Here is a 14,434-nt window from a genome sequence, read left to right on the forward strand (position 1 = left end):
TTGATGGAAATATTGAGCTGTACCAAGTCTGAATAGAATCGGAGATTAATTTCACGTTTTATGAGCTTCATTGATATTCAAAATGTTGACCCTTTGTGGAGGAGGTACCAGAAGAATGGACCGATATATACAATCTTTATAACAGGTCTTGTGTTGATATAAATATTGAGAAGTGCAAAGTCTGAATGGAATCGGATGTCATTTTCGCGTTTTATAAGCTATTCAAAATGTTAACCCGTTGTGGGGGAGGTACCAGAAGGAATGGACCGATATATCCCATCTTTATAGCAGGTCTTGTGATAATAAAAATTTTCTGATGAGTGTAATTTGAATACAATCGGACTCTTACATCACATTTTATAATAGTTATTATTATTCATTGACCCTTTGTTGGGGAGGTACTTGCTGAAGTGGACCAATATTGTCCATTTTCACACCTGACTTAGCACTTAGCGAAGTTGGAGCAAAATTGGATTATCCTTTCTCTTTCTGTGCAGTAAATTATTTTCTTTCAAAATTTTTACTTTTTGTGGGTGAGGTACCAGAAGGTGTGGGCCGATATTGGTCATCTTCGTACTCGATCTAAGTTTGACAATAATATTACTCCCTTCGAGAGTTATCGTGCGCACCATCCAGCAAGACAGACAGACGGTCCAAAGAGACCTAGATTATAAAAAAGTTATATCGATGAGTAACGTTTTGGCCGTATCAAATTATATACACCCTCTCTAGCCATATGGCTGAGGGTATAATGAGACACAGAGCTCTTATGGCAAAAAAAAAATTTTTCTTCCTAAAAATATTGATTTTACACAATATGATACTACTACCCATGGGGAACCTTACATTCATTTTGTAAAGTTTCCCCGCGATTCCGAGGTATGTGGCAATACCTGGGGAAATCCTTTAATAAGCGTTATTTCATTGACCATTTTGCCTACCAGAATTTGGAAGCGAATGAAGAGTACTACCAAGAGATAGAAAGTTTGGATCGATTCCGAAGTTTATGGTCAGTTATATATGAAACAGAAGTGAAATAACTGAATGACTGAGAATCAACGCCCAGAAAGGGCTGAGGCTAGAAATTTGACTCGAGAGTCAGTCTTGGTGCGTAGGCATGTGATAATGCTGGATTTTTCTCTAACGCACTAAAGGGATACGAAAGGTACTAAAATGTATTAAAATATTGAAAACTTTGTATCGGACAAATGAAATAAGGTAGAATTCTGAAATATAAATAAGAGTCACTGATAGAGTGCAAGACAGATGCACCAAAGGGTTTTTGGAAATTCGAACTTTAAGGATACTTGAAATTTGCTATAAGAGTCAAGTAAATTTGATATGTGAAGTTGGATTTGGAAATAAATACTAAGTACGCGAACTGTACTAAATTTAGAACAGTTTGGTTTAGGGCGAAGATGGAATTTTAAAATGCTGTATTGGGGTCCCTGCTGGTGTTAGTTTTGAGATATAGAGGTGGTTTTGGAAAAATAGTAAATAGTATCATATTTTGGTACAATTGGGTATTGGCTTGAACGAACTCTGAAATTTGGCATTGGGATCGCTGGAAATGTGTACTATAATTGTACGAAAAGTGGTACAATGGTATTTGGTAAAGGGATGGGACTGGAATCCTCAAATTTGATATTGAGGTCTCTGTTGGTATCTGGAATTCAGATATGGAAGTGGTTTTGGTTCACTGTCTGTGTCTATTTTACTATGTACCCGATATCTTGGCTATCTGTATCACTGCAACGGTCAGAAATGATATTTTAATGTATTTGTGATTTCGCCGGGATTAAAATATTGGCGGTTTACTTTTTCACATAAAAATGTGGATATTTTATCCACTAACTATTATCCGACGATCAAATAAATGATTAAGCTTCTGCCAAGCCCTAAACTCTAGGCCCATGCTAAACTCTGCGTCAATTTGTCTATAAATACGCTCTGTAGAGCAGCTGGAAAATCAGGAAATTTGCTGCTTTTGATCCATCATCTCCAAAAAACAATAGAGTTCTTTTCCGACCCTAACCCCACATCCATTTTCAATTTCGATCGGGCCACAATTGCGACCTACATAGCTAGATCGACTCAGCTCGGCGATATATTAAGATCCATACATAGTTTCCTATGTCGGGACCAATATTTCGAGGTGTTACATAATTTTGGGCCCAATCAAACTATGTGCTGGTATTACCTCCAACACATAGTGTTGTAGGGTGTACTTTACATATCTGAAGAATACTATATATGATTTGAAAATTCCGGCCAATTTAAAGCCTTTTCCATTTGTTTTCCATATATTTTACTCCCAATCTATACGAAAGGGATATTACCCTGCATTTCCGACGAAATGAATAATTACATCAATGAAAAATCCCTAATTGAATTATATCCTCATTATAACTCAATTATGTTGGCCAACTATTTAAAATTGTAGTTCGAAATTGTTGTTATTGTGTTCTTTTCCTTTTGATTAAGTATTTATTTGAACTGGGTGTGTGTGTGTGTGTCAAACCCAAAGCAATGAAGGGGGGTCGGTGGCACTTGGTGACATTGCATTTCTGTTGGACAAGTCAATGTTTGCCGTTGCGTTGTTCACAAGTTCCATCCAGTTCTACAAATCCGTTTTCATTCTTCCAATTTACCCTTGGGCAAAATTAACACACCTTTATGTACCACACGGCAAACATACAAACACATATACCCATGTATACATCGAAACAGATATGTGCACACACGAACATGAAATTTATTAACTTTTCCTTTCGAAAAGAGTCCTCAAGGTAAATGCAACATTAAATTTAATTAAAATATTACTAATTCCTAATTAAAATTAAATATTTCATATGAATGTGTGTGAGTGTATATGTGTGTTCTGTGTGCAAGTTAAAGGACAAACACACAAAATGTACGAGAATAAATTTACAGTGGCAATTGGTGGAATTATTTTAAGGTAGATTTTCTGGGATATTTCTCAGGGGTTCGTTAATAAAAAAGACGGTACAGAATGTTATCGTTTCGAAGCAGAATTCGTAATTGTTACGCCCTTTACCATGCCTAGTATGGGTGGGGATGGGGTGTATTAAGTTTGTCATTCGGTTTGCAGCTCATCGATATTATTATTTTAGTATATTTATATCTGTTTGTTATAATCAGGGTTCCTATTCTGTAACTTTTTAACAACTTTACTCATTGTTATTTTCAGGAATTTCATTCCTTCGTTTTGTTTTCGCTTCACCCCATCTGATACCTCACCCACAAAAGGTCAATATTTTCACAGAAAATAATTTTCCTTATATAACAATATAGGATCATTCAATTTTTTTAGGTCAGGTGCGAAAATGGCCAATATTGGTCTACTCCATCAAGTACCTTCCCCCCAAACTTTAACAATTTGGAATCATTGTAACTCTTATAAAGTGTGAAGTAAAAGCCCGATTCTCTTCAAATTTGGTACATTCCAATATTTCTACAAAGGGAAGATCTGGTATGAAGATGAAATATATCGGACCACTCCTTCCGGTAAATCCCCCACAACAGGTCAAAAGCCATAAAGCTCATAAATCGCGAAATGAACAACCGATTCCTTTCAAACTCAGCACATCCCAATAACAATCCCATTATCAAATTTCCCACATAATATTATTTCCATTAACACAACTAACTGCAGAAAAGGTGGGACATATCTGCACACTCCTCCTGGTAACTCCCCCCCCCCCCCCCCACAAAATTGGTCATAAAATGCGAAATATCCATCCTATTCTCTTTAAATTTTGCCTATCTCGAAGCTATTACAAAAGCAAGATCTGATGTAAAGATGGTAGACCTATGTCAACTCCTTCCGATACTTCCCCCACAACGGGTCACAATTTTCAATACTTATATCTCACTTGAAACGCACATTGCAATATTTTTATTAGTATTATATGGGCCGGAGCAATTCGGTTCACTATATCTTATGCCACTCGCGCATTTCAACATTTTCTATAAAATGTCACATATTTCATATAAAGTGATTTGTAATATTTATATCAGACTTATCTCAGATACGAAATTGAGAATAATGGTCCACTCCCTCGTAACCCCTGAATAATCATAAGCCAAAGCCAAAACATATTTAAATAAACGAATTCTGTCTGGGGGGTGCACATCTGTGCAGCTTTTTGTTTTGGAAGCAATATACAGTGTTCGAATACCAAGTATCGTCAAAATGTGTTAATTTCCCCAATGGTGGAGAGCACCTCAAGTTGGCTCTCCGAACATAACCATTTTTTAATTGTTTATTTTAAACAGTAGGGAAATTAGATTAGTATTAATTTGTTCAGAATAAATACGGAATAGCACTTAAATAAGTGTATGCGGTTTTCCACAATGCAAATATGCCATAATCGGTAGGCCTTTCGACCTTAACTTCGCTTGGAATGCCCGTGTATTATTTAAAAATTTATAAAAATTTGCGAACCACAGTGCTAATGCTAGTGCATAAAAAGAACAGTCCTCCCATGAAGAGCATATTATTATCTATTACCAACAACGCACACACAGCAGCCACACTCCCTTGCACAGGAAGCAACATACGCTCACACACACATACATCCATTGTCTATTGCAGACAAGACAATGGAGCAGCTTCGTGAGTGTACACAACGTTGCAGAAAAAATGTCTACTGAGCATAATTATAATTACCATGAGCCCGTCGAGGAAACCCCAGTCGAGAGTAGCAACATCATCACTACCTACCTACCTACCAAGCAACCAGCCAGGCTCTTGCATCCATTCGGAGAGCAAAACGCATATTTTTTATAATTACCAACTAATTTTCTGTTGTTGTTGTTGTTTTCGTTGTTGCCATTGCCAGCGTACTAACTTTAATAAATTTTCCATTAGCTGAGAACACATGAACTGAGTCCCATACCAACAGAGGTATCATCACCATTGCCACCAACGGTAGTAGCAGAGCAAAGCAAACGTAAGGCAATGCAACCCAAAAAAATAAACGCATGAAAAAAGTATCGAAACTCGAACCCATACCGACCGACGGAGAGTACACAGCTATGTAACTATCCTCATAGTTAGATGAGTAAATTTGTTTGCTCCCCAAACCTCTAGATCGATGGTGAACTTGGTAAAAGCTGCACTACCCCACCCCCATACATGCAGCTACCTTATTGTTGTTGTCGCTGGTTTGGGAACCAAATTAATTTGCAATTTGGAACACTTATGGTTATTTTAAAAATACCACAGATTAAATAATTTATAGGATAGACCGCGACCCTTAACATAAAAACAAAAAAAAAAACATGTTTCAATTTCTATGACAATTTACAGTTTTTATAAGGGTTTTATTAAAAAAAAGTAGGTCAAATGTATATGAACCAATTTTGGGGGACTCATACGTGCTTTACTTTGTAGATAGTGCCAATCATACCTTCGTATCCCCGAACAATGGGACCCAAAACTACTTACAAAACGCCATTCTAACTCCTTATTATAACATGGACTTTAGAAAGGGGGGAATTCAATGAAAGGAAAGAAATGTTAATGGGCGCGTTGCGTTTCTGATTCCTATGATTGTACTGGGCGAGCAAAAAGGTACACTAGACCATATATCAACGGTGAATCGAGTCCGCCCATTTTTACTTGAAGTTTTTTTTTTTTCTCGGACTTCATTTTGTTTTGGAAAACATACAACTTTTGTTCGGCTTATATTTTGTAAACAATTTGAAACTTTGACTTGTATTCAAAAGAAGACTTGTAGCTATGTTCCCAGGCTACAGCTTGTATGAACATATTACTTGCAAATATCTTCGTTTTCATGGTCAAATAGTAAAAAATATTGAAAATTCAAATTTCAATTTTTTTTGAATATATTCTTTGATTTATGTCTCGTTAACTTAAAACTTTCATTTACCTTCAAAAATAGATTTGAAGAAATTGTCCCGGGCTACAATTTCTCTAAGCTTTTCACTTAGAAATATTTTTGTTTTCATGGTCATAAAGTCGAAAATGCAGAATATTCGCCATTTTGATATAGAAAATTCAAATTTCAATTATTTGTTTGCAAAATATGAATATTTTATTGGGCTCATATCTCGTAAAGTTTTTTAAACTTTCACTTATCCCCAAAAGGAGATTTTATGCAACTGCCCGGGCTGCAATATCTCTAAGCATTTAACTTAAAAAAAACTTTTCATGGTAAAAAGATCGATAATGTAGAAAATTCGTCATTTTTTAATTGTTTTAGGTATTTTGGTCTATAACAGCTGAACTATTGAGATTTTCGATCCGATAATAAGACAAATAATGTAGCAAAGACGATAGTTAGCATTGGAAAAGCATTGAAATGTTTATTCTGGCAGTTATTGCCACATGAAGAAACATATTTTTATTAAAAGAAGGTTTCGTAAGAGCATTTACAATAATACCATGAATGGGTAGATGAAGAAGATCCGCTATTTCCAGACCCACTAGTACCTCGTCATATTAAAGGTACGGAACGTCATGCCTATCAACACTAGCTAGATAGGCGCTCAATCGACAAAAAATCGTGAAGGTTTAATGACATCTGTATCTGAAGGCCGAAAAAAAACACCTCGAAAAGATTAAAAAGGCAATGTTTGAATGTAAAATACTCTGAATAAGAATTATTGATGTGAAACCGTACCACAATCAACCAACCTACGTTAGCCTTTAACTGTCGAGTTGAAATTTCGGAGCATATTTTATGCGAGGAGAGGGCAACATTTACCAGCAACATCAACGAGTATCCTAAAACCTGCAGGGCGAGCGCTGATACAGCAAATTTCTGTTTAACTCTTGGCCGGACCCCCCACATTCATTCGTCTGAGTTCTCGATTATCTTGACATCGTCTACAGCCAGAATATCGTCATTGTAACACCCTACGTTCATCAAAGTACCCGATTATGTAACTCCCTACGTTCATCATAGTACCCGATTATCGTCTACAACACGCACGTCGACATCGTTTCGTGATTACCCACAAATCCTCTTCAACTCGAACATTAACATCGTGGTCCCCGATTCTGTACAAATCGTCAATATCCGACGGCCATTAAAAAGAGTTCCCAATTACCTTCCAATCGTCAACGCCATAATTCCACATTAGCCACAAATCATTAAAATTCGACGACCCTCCATCATTTCTTCATTACCTTCTAACCGTATTTAACCCGAACTTTATCCCCGGACAATTTTTTATTCTTCGGACAATTGTCATGTCGGTTTTGCCTCAGCTAATGTTCGATTATTTAAATATATTTTCACTTTTGTTATGATTATTCAAATTGTTGACCCTTTTTGGAGTAGGTTCCAAAGGAATGGGCCAATATTGTCCATTTCGTATCGGACCTAAATATAGGTACAACACAGGTTTGGAATATATTGGTTACTTCCTTCACTTTATATGAGATATGTGATAATTTTTAGAAAATGTTAAAATGTAGATGATGTACCAGACCGAAGCATTCCATTTTCATACTTCATCTAATACAGATATGGGCAAAATTACAAGAAAATCGAACATTTTTATCCAGATTTAGGCGAAATCATAAATGCCATTTTCATCTCAGGTTTCTGGTTGAGAGCAATATTTATATATAGCAAGTTGTAAATCGATGACCTGTTTCCTAAGTTAAGTCAGATAAATGTATTGAAAATTATGACCCTCTGTGGGGGGGGGGGGGGGACCAGAAGGATACAATCCGTCTTTAAAAAATATATTGTGTTAACAAAAATATTTGTATTTGTGAAATTTGAAAAGAGTTGGAATCTTATTTCGTTTTCTTTGAGCGTTTTGGTTTTCCAAATATTGAACCTTAAAGGCGGCGGTACCAGAAGGAATGGTCCGCATTTTATGAGCTGGATATTCAAAATTTTGGCCGTTTGTGGGGGAGGTACAAGAAGAAGTGGACCGATATATTCCATCTTAATACCAGACCTTGGGTTAACAAAAGTATTGAAGATAATCGGACTCTTACATCACATTTTATTAGAGTTACAATTATTCAAAATGTTGACCCTTTGTAGAGGAAATACTTGATGGAGTATACAGATATTGTCCATTTTCGCACCTGCCCTAACACTGATGCAAATATTAGGATTTGCAAAGTTGACACAAAACCGGATTATCCTTTCTCTTTCTGTGCAGTAAAATATATTTTTTGAAAATTTCGACCATTTGTGGGGGAGGTACCAGAAAGAGTGGACCAATATTGTGCATCTCTGAATTCGATCTAATTTTGATATTAATAAATCGGATACTCCCTTGGAGAGTTATCGTGCACACCAGCCAGCTAGACGGACATCGCTCTAAAACCGTTATTTCGATGAGGCACGTTTTGGCCGTATGAAATGTTTAGCCCTATGTCTGAGGGTATAGAAAGCAAACGTTCTCCTGTTACCTTTCAACTGTACCACCCATTAATAATGGAAACATTCGTGAAAGGTATCAGAAGGATTGATGCGAGCTATAGTCCATCTTTGATCCCGTAATGAATTTTAAATAAATGCCCTCTTATTAACAATAAGCCATACATAACATCAACACCCAACATTGAGTTGTTATCAACCACGAAGGAGGTTAGTTTATTCTAGAAATTGTCTCTTTCCTTACACCTCTGTGGGGCCAGCCAACCAGCCAGCAACTATCAATGGTAAGGTCTAATTGATAAATGTCCTTAGAATGGGACACTGCACGACACTCACCGATATCGAATAACTACAGTCACGTACACCACAAAATACACCCACACTTGGATATTGTATGTGTCCACACACACACTGCCATCAATGTGCAGTAGCTGCACCGACTTAACGTGTTCGTGCCGAATACAACGGAGTGCTGAGCAAACAACAAGTGCACGAGATAGTAGTTATTGCTGCTCCAGCTACTGCCACAGTTGTTGTTATTATTATTTTTATTATTTGCTATAAGCAATTGCTGCCGCTGGTAGTGAGAGCAGAAAAATTACGGCGACCTATCCTGACCCTGACACAAATTCCATTGTTAAATGTTTGGCTAGAAAGAAAATATGATGAACAAATCGGCTGCTGTAACTGGCGCTGCAACTGCAGCTGCAGCTGTGAGTCAACAGCAAGAATCTGGATCACAATGTCAAAGCACCACCCATCAAAAAAGTAGACCACCCAAATGGAGACATCCACACCCACACATACGCCTGCTATGACACCATGTAATCAGTCATGAGCTAGTTCATGACAGTCTCCCCACCACTTCCCCACCTGGATGCAGGTGAAATTCATTATCCTGCGCTTCATCATTGTGTGGATGATTGGGATTTTAACCGGTAACAAATTTAAATTAAACGCCATCAGTTCAAGTAGATTTAACATATCATATTCACAACGAATGCAACAAAAACAACAACGACATCGTCAGTACCAAATATTGGGCGTAGCCCAGTAAAAAAAGATGAAATTATCAAATGTGGCTGAAAAGTGTGTATGTTTGTGTGTCTATATGAAGTACAGCCATGTGGAATAACCACAGAACAATTGCATGGAGAGTTGCCATTATATGGCAAGATTTTCATGTAGTATTATTGACAAATCATATCCTAAAAAAAATCCGACACTAAAAGTCCTATGACATATAAAAGGTAAATCGGAACAAACGTTACTATTATTATATTTTTACAGATCTGGTAAAAAAACGCACACACACATTTAATACATAACAACAGGTCCTTAAACCAACCACTGTGAGAATATGGAAACATAAGTTTTGTAAGGAAATTGATTTCGTAAAGAAAGGTTCAGTACGTTTCGCTGCTCGTCTTGGGTATCAGATTCTACTTAGTTACCATGAGCAACTTCGTTAAGAATAAAATAATATTTTTACTAAAAAATATCAAAACCTGGCAACCACCACCCCATTCAAGGATGCAGGTGTACTCCACGTGAATGTGTGCCTCCAAACGAAATTACTGTTCATGGCATCTCTATCTCAGCTATTATTATCAATAAAGTGCAAACATTTGTCAAGGTAAAAAGCTTATTCTTCGATGGCAACATTGAGGCGGGTAGGTTTATTCGGTTTATTCACTTTGAGAAGGATGATATTGAAAAATATAGGGTGAGATAAAAAAAACTGCAACAAAGTCAAACGCCATAATGTTTACATTTTTTTAATTTATTGAATGAAAGCAAAAATATCGGAGATAGCTTCAAATTTTAGAATAAGTTCAGATTTGTTCAAATTGGTCAACTTTGGCACGAAGTTTGGCCTTCAAACGGCCTATGAAACCGTCACACGCTGCCCGAATGTTGCTCTGCGGTATTTTGGCCCATTCCCGGCGAAGCGCTTGCTTGAGGTGATCGACACAATAGTTCAACGGATTGGTATCCGGAGATTTTAAGGGCCATTGTGCTCTGGAAATGAAGCGAGGAACCTCATTTTGTAACCATTCATGGGTGGCGCGTGCTGAGCCCTGTTGGAATGTCCAAGGTCTGCGGCCAAAATGTTTGCGTGCCCAAGGCTTTAATACACCCTCCAGAATATTTTCGCGATGATATTCGGTATTTATCCTGATGCCACGGTCGATTAGTACGAGCGGAGAGCGACCTTCGGCTATTATGGGAGCTCACACCATCATCATGGCCGTCGTCTGAGTTCTTGTGGCTAACCGAAGGTGCACATTTTCAGCTAAGCTCTTGGTTGCCCATATTCGACGGACCCATCTGGCAACGCCATAACTTTTGACAGAGATGTCACATCGCTTAATGACATACCGCGTTTGAAGCGTCAGTCCAAGCAGATTTTTACCATGAACCAATACACGCCACGCGAGCGCTCCGAAATAGTTGAAATTTACATTCAACAGAGAAAGTCAATTGTGAAAACTCAACGTGCTTTTAAAACATTAAAGAAAGTGAGACGTGCGCCTTCTAAGAACACCATTAAGTGTTTATACGAAAAATTTTCGACTGGTAAGGCTCTTTCTAATCCGAAGAGGACATATAAAAGTCGACCAAGGCAATCGGCCGAGGAAATCGCTGCCGTAAGAGCCAGTGTTGAGAGGTCCCCAAGAACATCCCAAAAACGCCGTTCTCAGCAGTTGGGCATGGCTCGGTCCACTTTACAATGGATTATTCGCATTGATTTGCATTTGTTCCCGTACAAAATTCAATTGACGCAAACAATGTTGCCTGTGGACAAGCCTCGTCGATTGGAATGGGCCCAAAAAAAAACATGGGTCCGTCGAATATGGGCAACCCTGTAAACACGATCACTTTGTTTGTTTACAAACTGCTGGACAACGAATATTTTCTCATCTGAGAAAACAAAATTCGGCAGTTCACCACTTTCGGCCAACTCTTTAGCTCTTTATTCACATTTAAATGCTGGAGTGCTCTAACGATAGCCACTTGTGATCTTCCAGCCAAATATAAAGAAATCACGCTTGAATCCCAAAATGCTTTTATACGCTTGTAAACAATAATGAGCTGTCACTGGAATAATTTTAACAGATGTCGGACGAGTAGCTTAGAAATGACAACAGTCTGTAGTTGGTTGCAGTTTTTTCATCTCACCTTTATTTAAGTAGCTGGTTATTTTTAAGAAAAGGGAAAGAAAATTTATGTTATAACAAATCATTTATATAATTTGTTTAAATATTCCATTCAATCTGGTGATAACACGGCATATGATTCGAAAATTCTTTATTAATATACGCTTTCGCATTTCACTCAAAATTTGAATGACTGACTCTATTGTAGTTCTCGTTATGAGCGGGTGTAGATTCGTTGTTGACTACCTTCCACCGTTACGGCGGAGACTACTTCCAATGCTGCTGCCGCTGCAACGACAACTACTTTTAACGATAAGGCTGCTTTGTTAGTTATGGAATCATAAAAGGATTCTCTGGGGTAGTGTCCTACGAACAACAGCAGCAGCAACAACAACAACAGAACTCTGTGTAATGTTTGCAACTTGTAATAGGAAACTTTTGTTGGTCTTGTCGTTGTTGTATAACTTTATTGACAAATATTTCTTTGACAGACAGACGGCAGTAATGCTCAGCAAGAAGCTGGAGATGGAGGAAGGATAGTTGGCACAAGTATGTATGTGTATGTGTGTGTGGCGTGTGTTTGTCATTGCAGGTATAGTATTGAAATCATTTCCTATCAAATGAAATAGAGATGCTTTGAGCAAATGAAGGCATAACTTTCAAGGTATACAAGGACGTGATGTGTGACTGCGTGTGTGTGTGTGCGCGTTGGGGAGTGCGTACGTGTGTGTAGTGTTGTGTATGTGTGTGTGTTTGCCATCTCAGTATTTCGTAATCCATCAGTATCAGAATCAGCATTTGATCTCCACATTAAATCAATCAATTATAATCGCATTTTCATTAAGATGCCTGCCATGTATTTGGCAAATTCTTCAATGGAAACGAACTCGAAGCAAGAAAGCCAATTTATAATGAGAAAATTGATGAAATGTAAATAGAATTAATATTCACATTTTATTTAAATATTCATGCATGCATATAGCGTTGTATATGTATGTGTGCACGTAATGCATTCAGCATTTGTTTACTTTAAATGCCGAGCAATTAACAATTGTCTTAAAAATGGCAATGACATAGTTTTAAAATTGCATGGTTTTTAAAACATAACCTGTAAGAAGAGCTCCCGTAACAAAAAAAGTTTATATTGGGAATTCATGTGAAGTAGATCATACCAACTATGAACCTTATTTAAATGCGTATCATGGCTTTAGAGTTGTCACAACAACAAATTTGACGGATGCTTTTGTACTTCTAGTACCAAATAACATTGCTGTATTTCGCATGATATGGCTTCGATAAGAATTATATTAAAAAATATTTATCGGAGAACCAGAACGAGTTTCGCCAAATGGAAGAATTCGTTTGAATATGAAAAACTCTATCCAATTTGGGCTGATATTACGTATCTGGTGGACAATAATCGTAAAATCGGAAGAAGATGTATATCGAAGGTATATGAATAATCTGAACCGATCTGTATAAAATTTGGCAAAGGTATTTTCGAGCTGTATTTGCTTTCCTGAAATTAGATAAAGATATAAACGGGAGCTATATCCAAATCTGAGGCGATCTTGACAAAATTTTAGACATTTATTTCTGAGCTGTATCGGATGCCTGATTCCAAATATCATTGTTGTGTAGTGCATATTACGCATGTAAAGGAGCCAAGTCGGAAGAAACATATATATGGGACCTATATTTAATGTACCAGCTTCTAGACTGAATTCAGTCAGATATGCGAAATTCTAGGTCATTTGGGCTAATATTTAGCATTTTGTGCACAATTAACCCGAAATATGTTGAAGATATATATGGGAGCCATGTCTAAATTTTGACCGATTATCTCCAATTTCAATACGGTTCGTCCTTGGGTGAAATAAATTATTTGTGCAAAATACCATCTTGATGGGGCAATAAATGCAACCTGTAATTTGTTTACAAAAATACATGTACAGAGGTGCATAAATCGACTCAGAATGTGATTCTGTGCAGATCATCAAAAGGAACTATGGGTCTACCTCGCTTCCTTCTTCATGTTACAAACAAATGCACAAAGACATAATACCCTTACCATTATGTGGTTTACGGTATAAAAAGAACCAAAATCATATTCGCCCAATTGAGGTGGTTCAACTATTTCCCCTTTCACATTTTGTCCCCAACTGAGGCAGCGATCAAATTTAGACCATGGTGGAGCAGTTCCGTAATTTTAGTAAAACTATGAAGAATTACGCTCCAATGACACGGAGACTTGGCGTCTCTGTAGGTCTTCTGCGGCCGAAAAGTGACTTAAATGCACGGAAACCAATTTGGCTGAAACTCAAATGTTTCGCTTAATTGAAACGTCACACAAATTCAGCTATGGCTACACGTACGCACACTCACACACATACACACAAACACTTTAAAAATGATGTTTAATGTATTAATCACAATATTAATTTCCCAGAGGCACCCGCCTGTAATATTTCATGTCATTTCAACGCTTTTGTTTGGTTTTTAGGCATTTACGGTTGGCACCAGGAAAAAAAAGAAACACAAAAAGCTGAAAACAATTTAGATGTGAAAACGATGTTTTCCCACAAGATGAGCATGTAAACATTTCACTTTTCATTTTTTCCCCATTTCCATTTGGCCACATCACACGGTACTGACAAATTGTATTGCACGCAGTTTGTTTGCGGCAAATTAACATAGCATTTTGCAATGAATTAATGGAAAACGCGTTTTGATTTACTTAGGTTTTCAAACAGAAGTTTCTCATTTAATTTTGATCGATTATTCAGCTTGCGGACAGAGTTACAATTTTGTATTTTTATTAGTTCTTCCTCAAAGTTTTATTTCAGTCAGTTAATTAAAAAACAAGCCGAAATATAA

The 14,434-nt window shown here is 37.2% G+C and overlaps 1 long non-coding RNA gene across 1 annotated transcript in view; it reads right to left on the reverse strand.

Annotated features, from left to right (window-relative positions):
* The window catches only part of LOC131803726 (uncharacterized), a 117,645-nt gene that overhangs the window by 37,504 nt on the left and 65,707 nt on the right, over positions 1-14,434 (reverse strand). The window lies entirely within an intron of this gene.

Source organism: Musca domestica, unplaced genomic scaffold (assembly GCF_030504385.1).
Source record: "Musca domestica strain aabys unplaced genomic scaffold, Musca_domestica.polishedcontigs.V.1.1 33, whole genome shotgun sequence".
In the NCBI taxonomy this organism is placed as follows: domain Eukaryota; kingdom Metazoa; phylum Arthropoda; class Insecta; order Diptera; family Muscidae; genus Musca; species Musca domestica.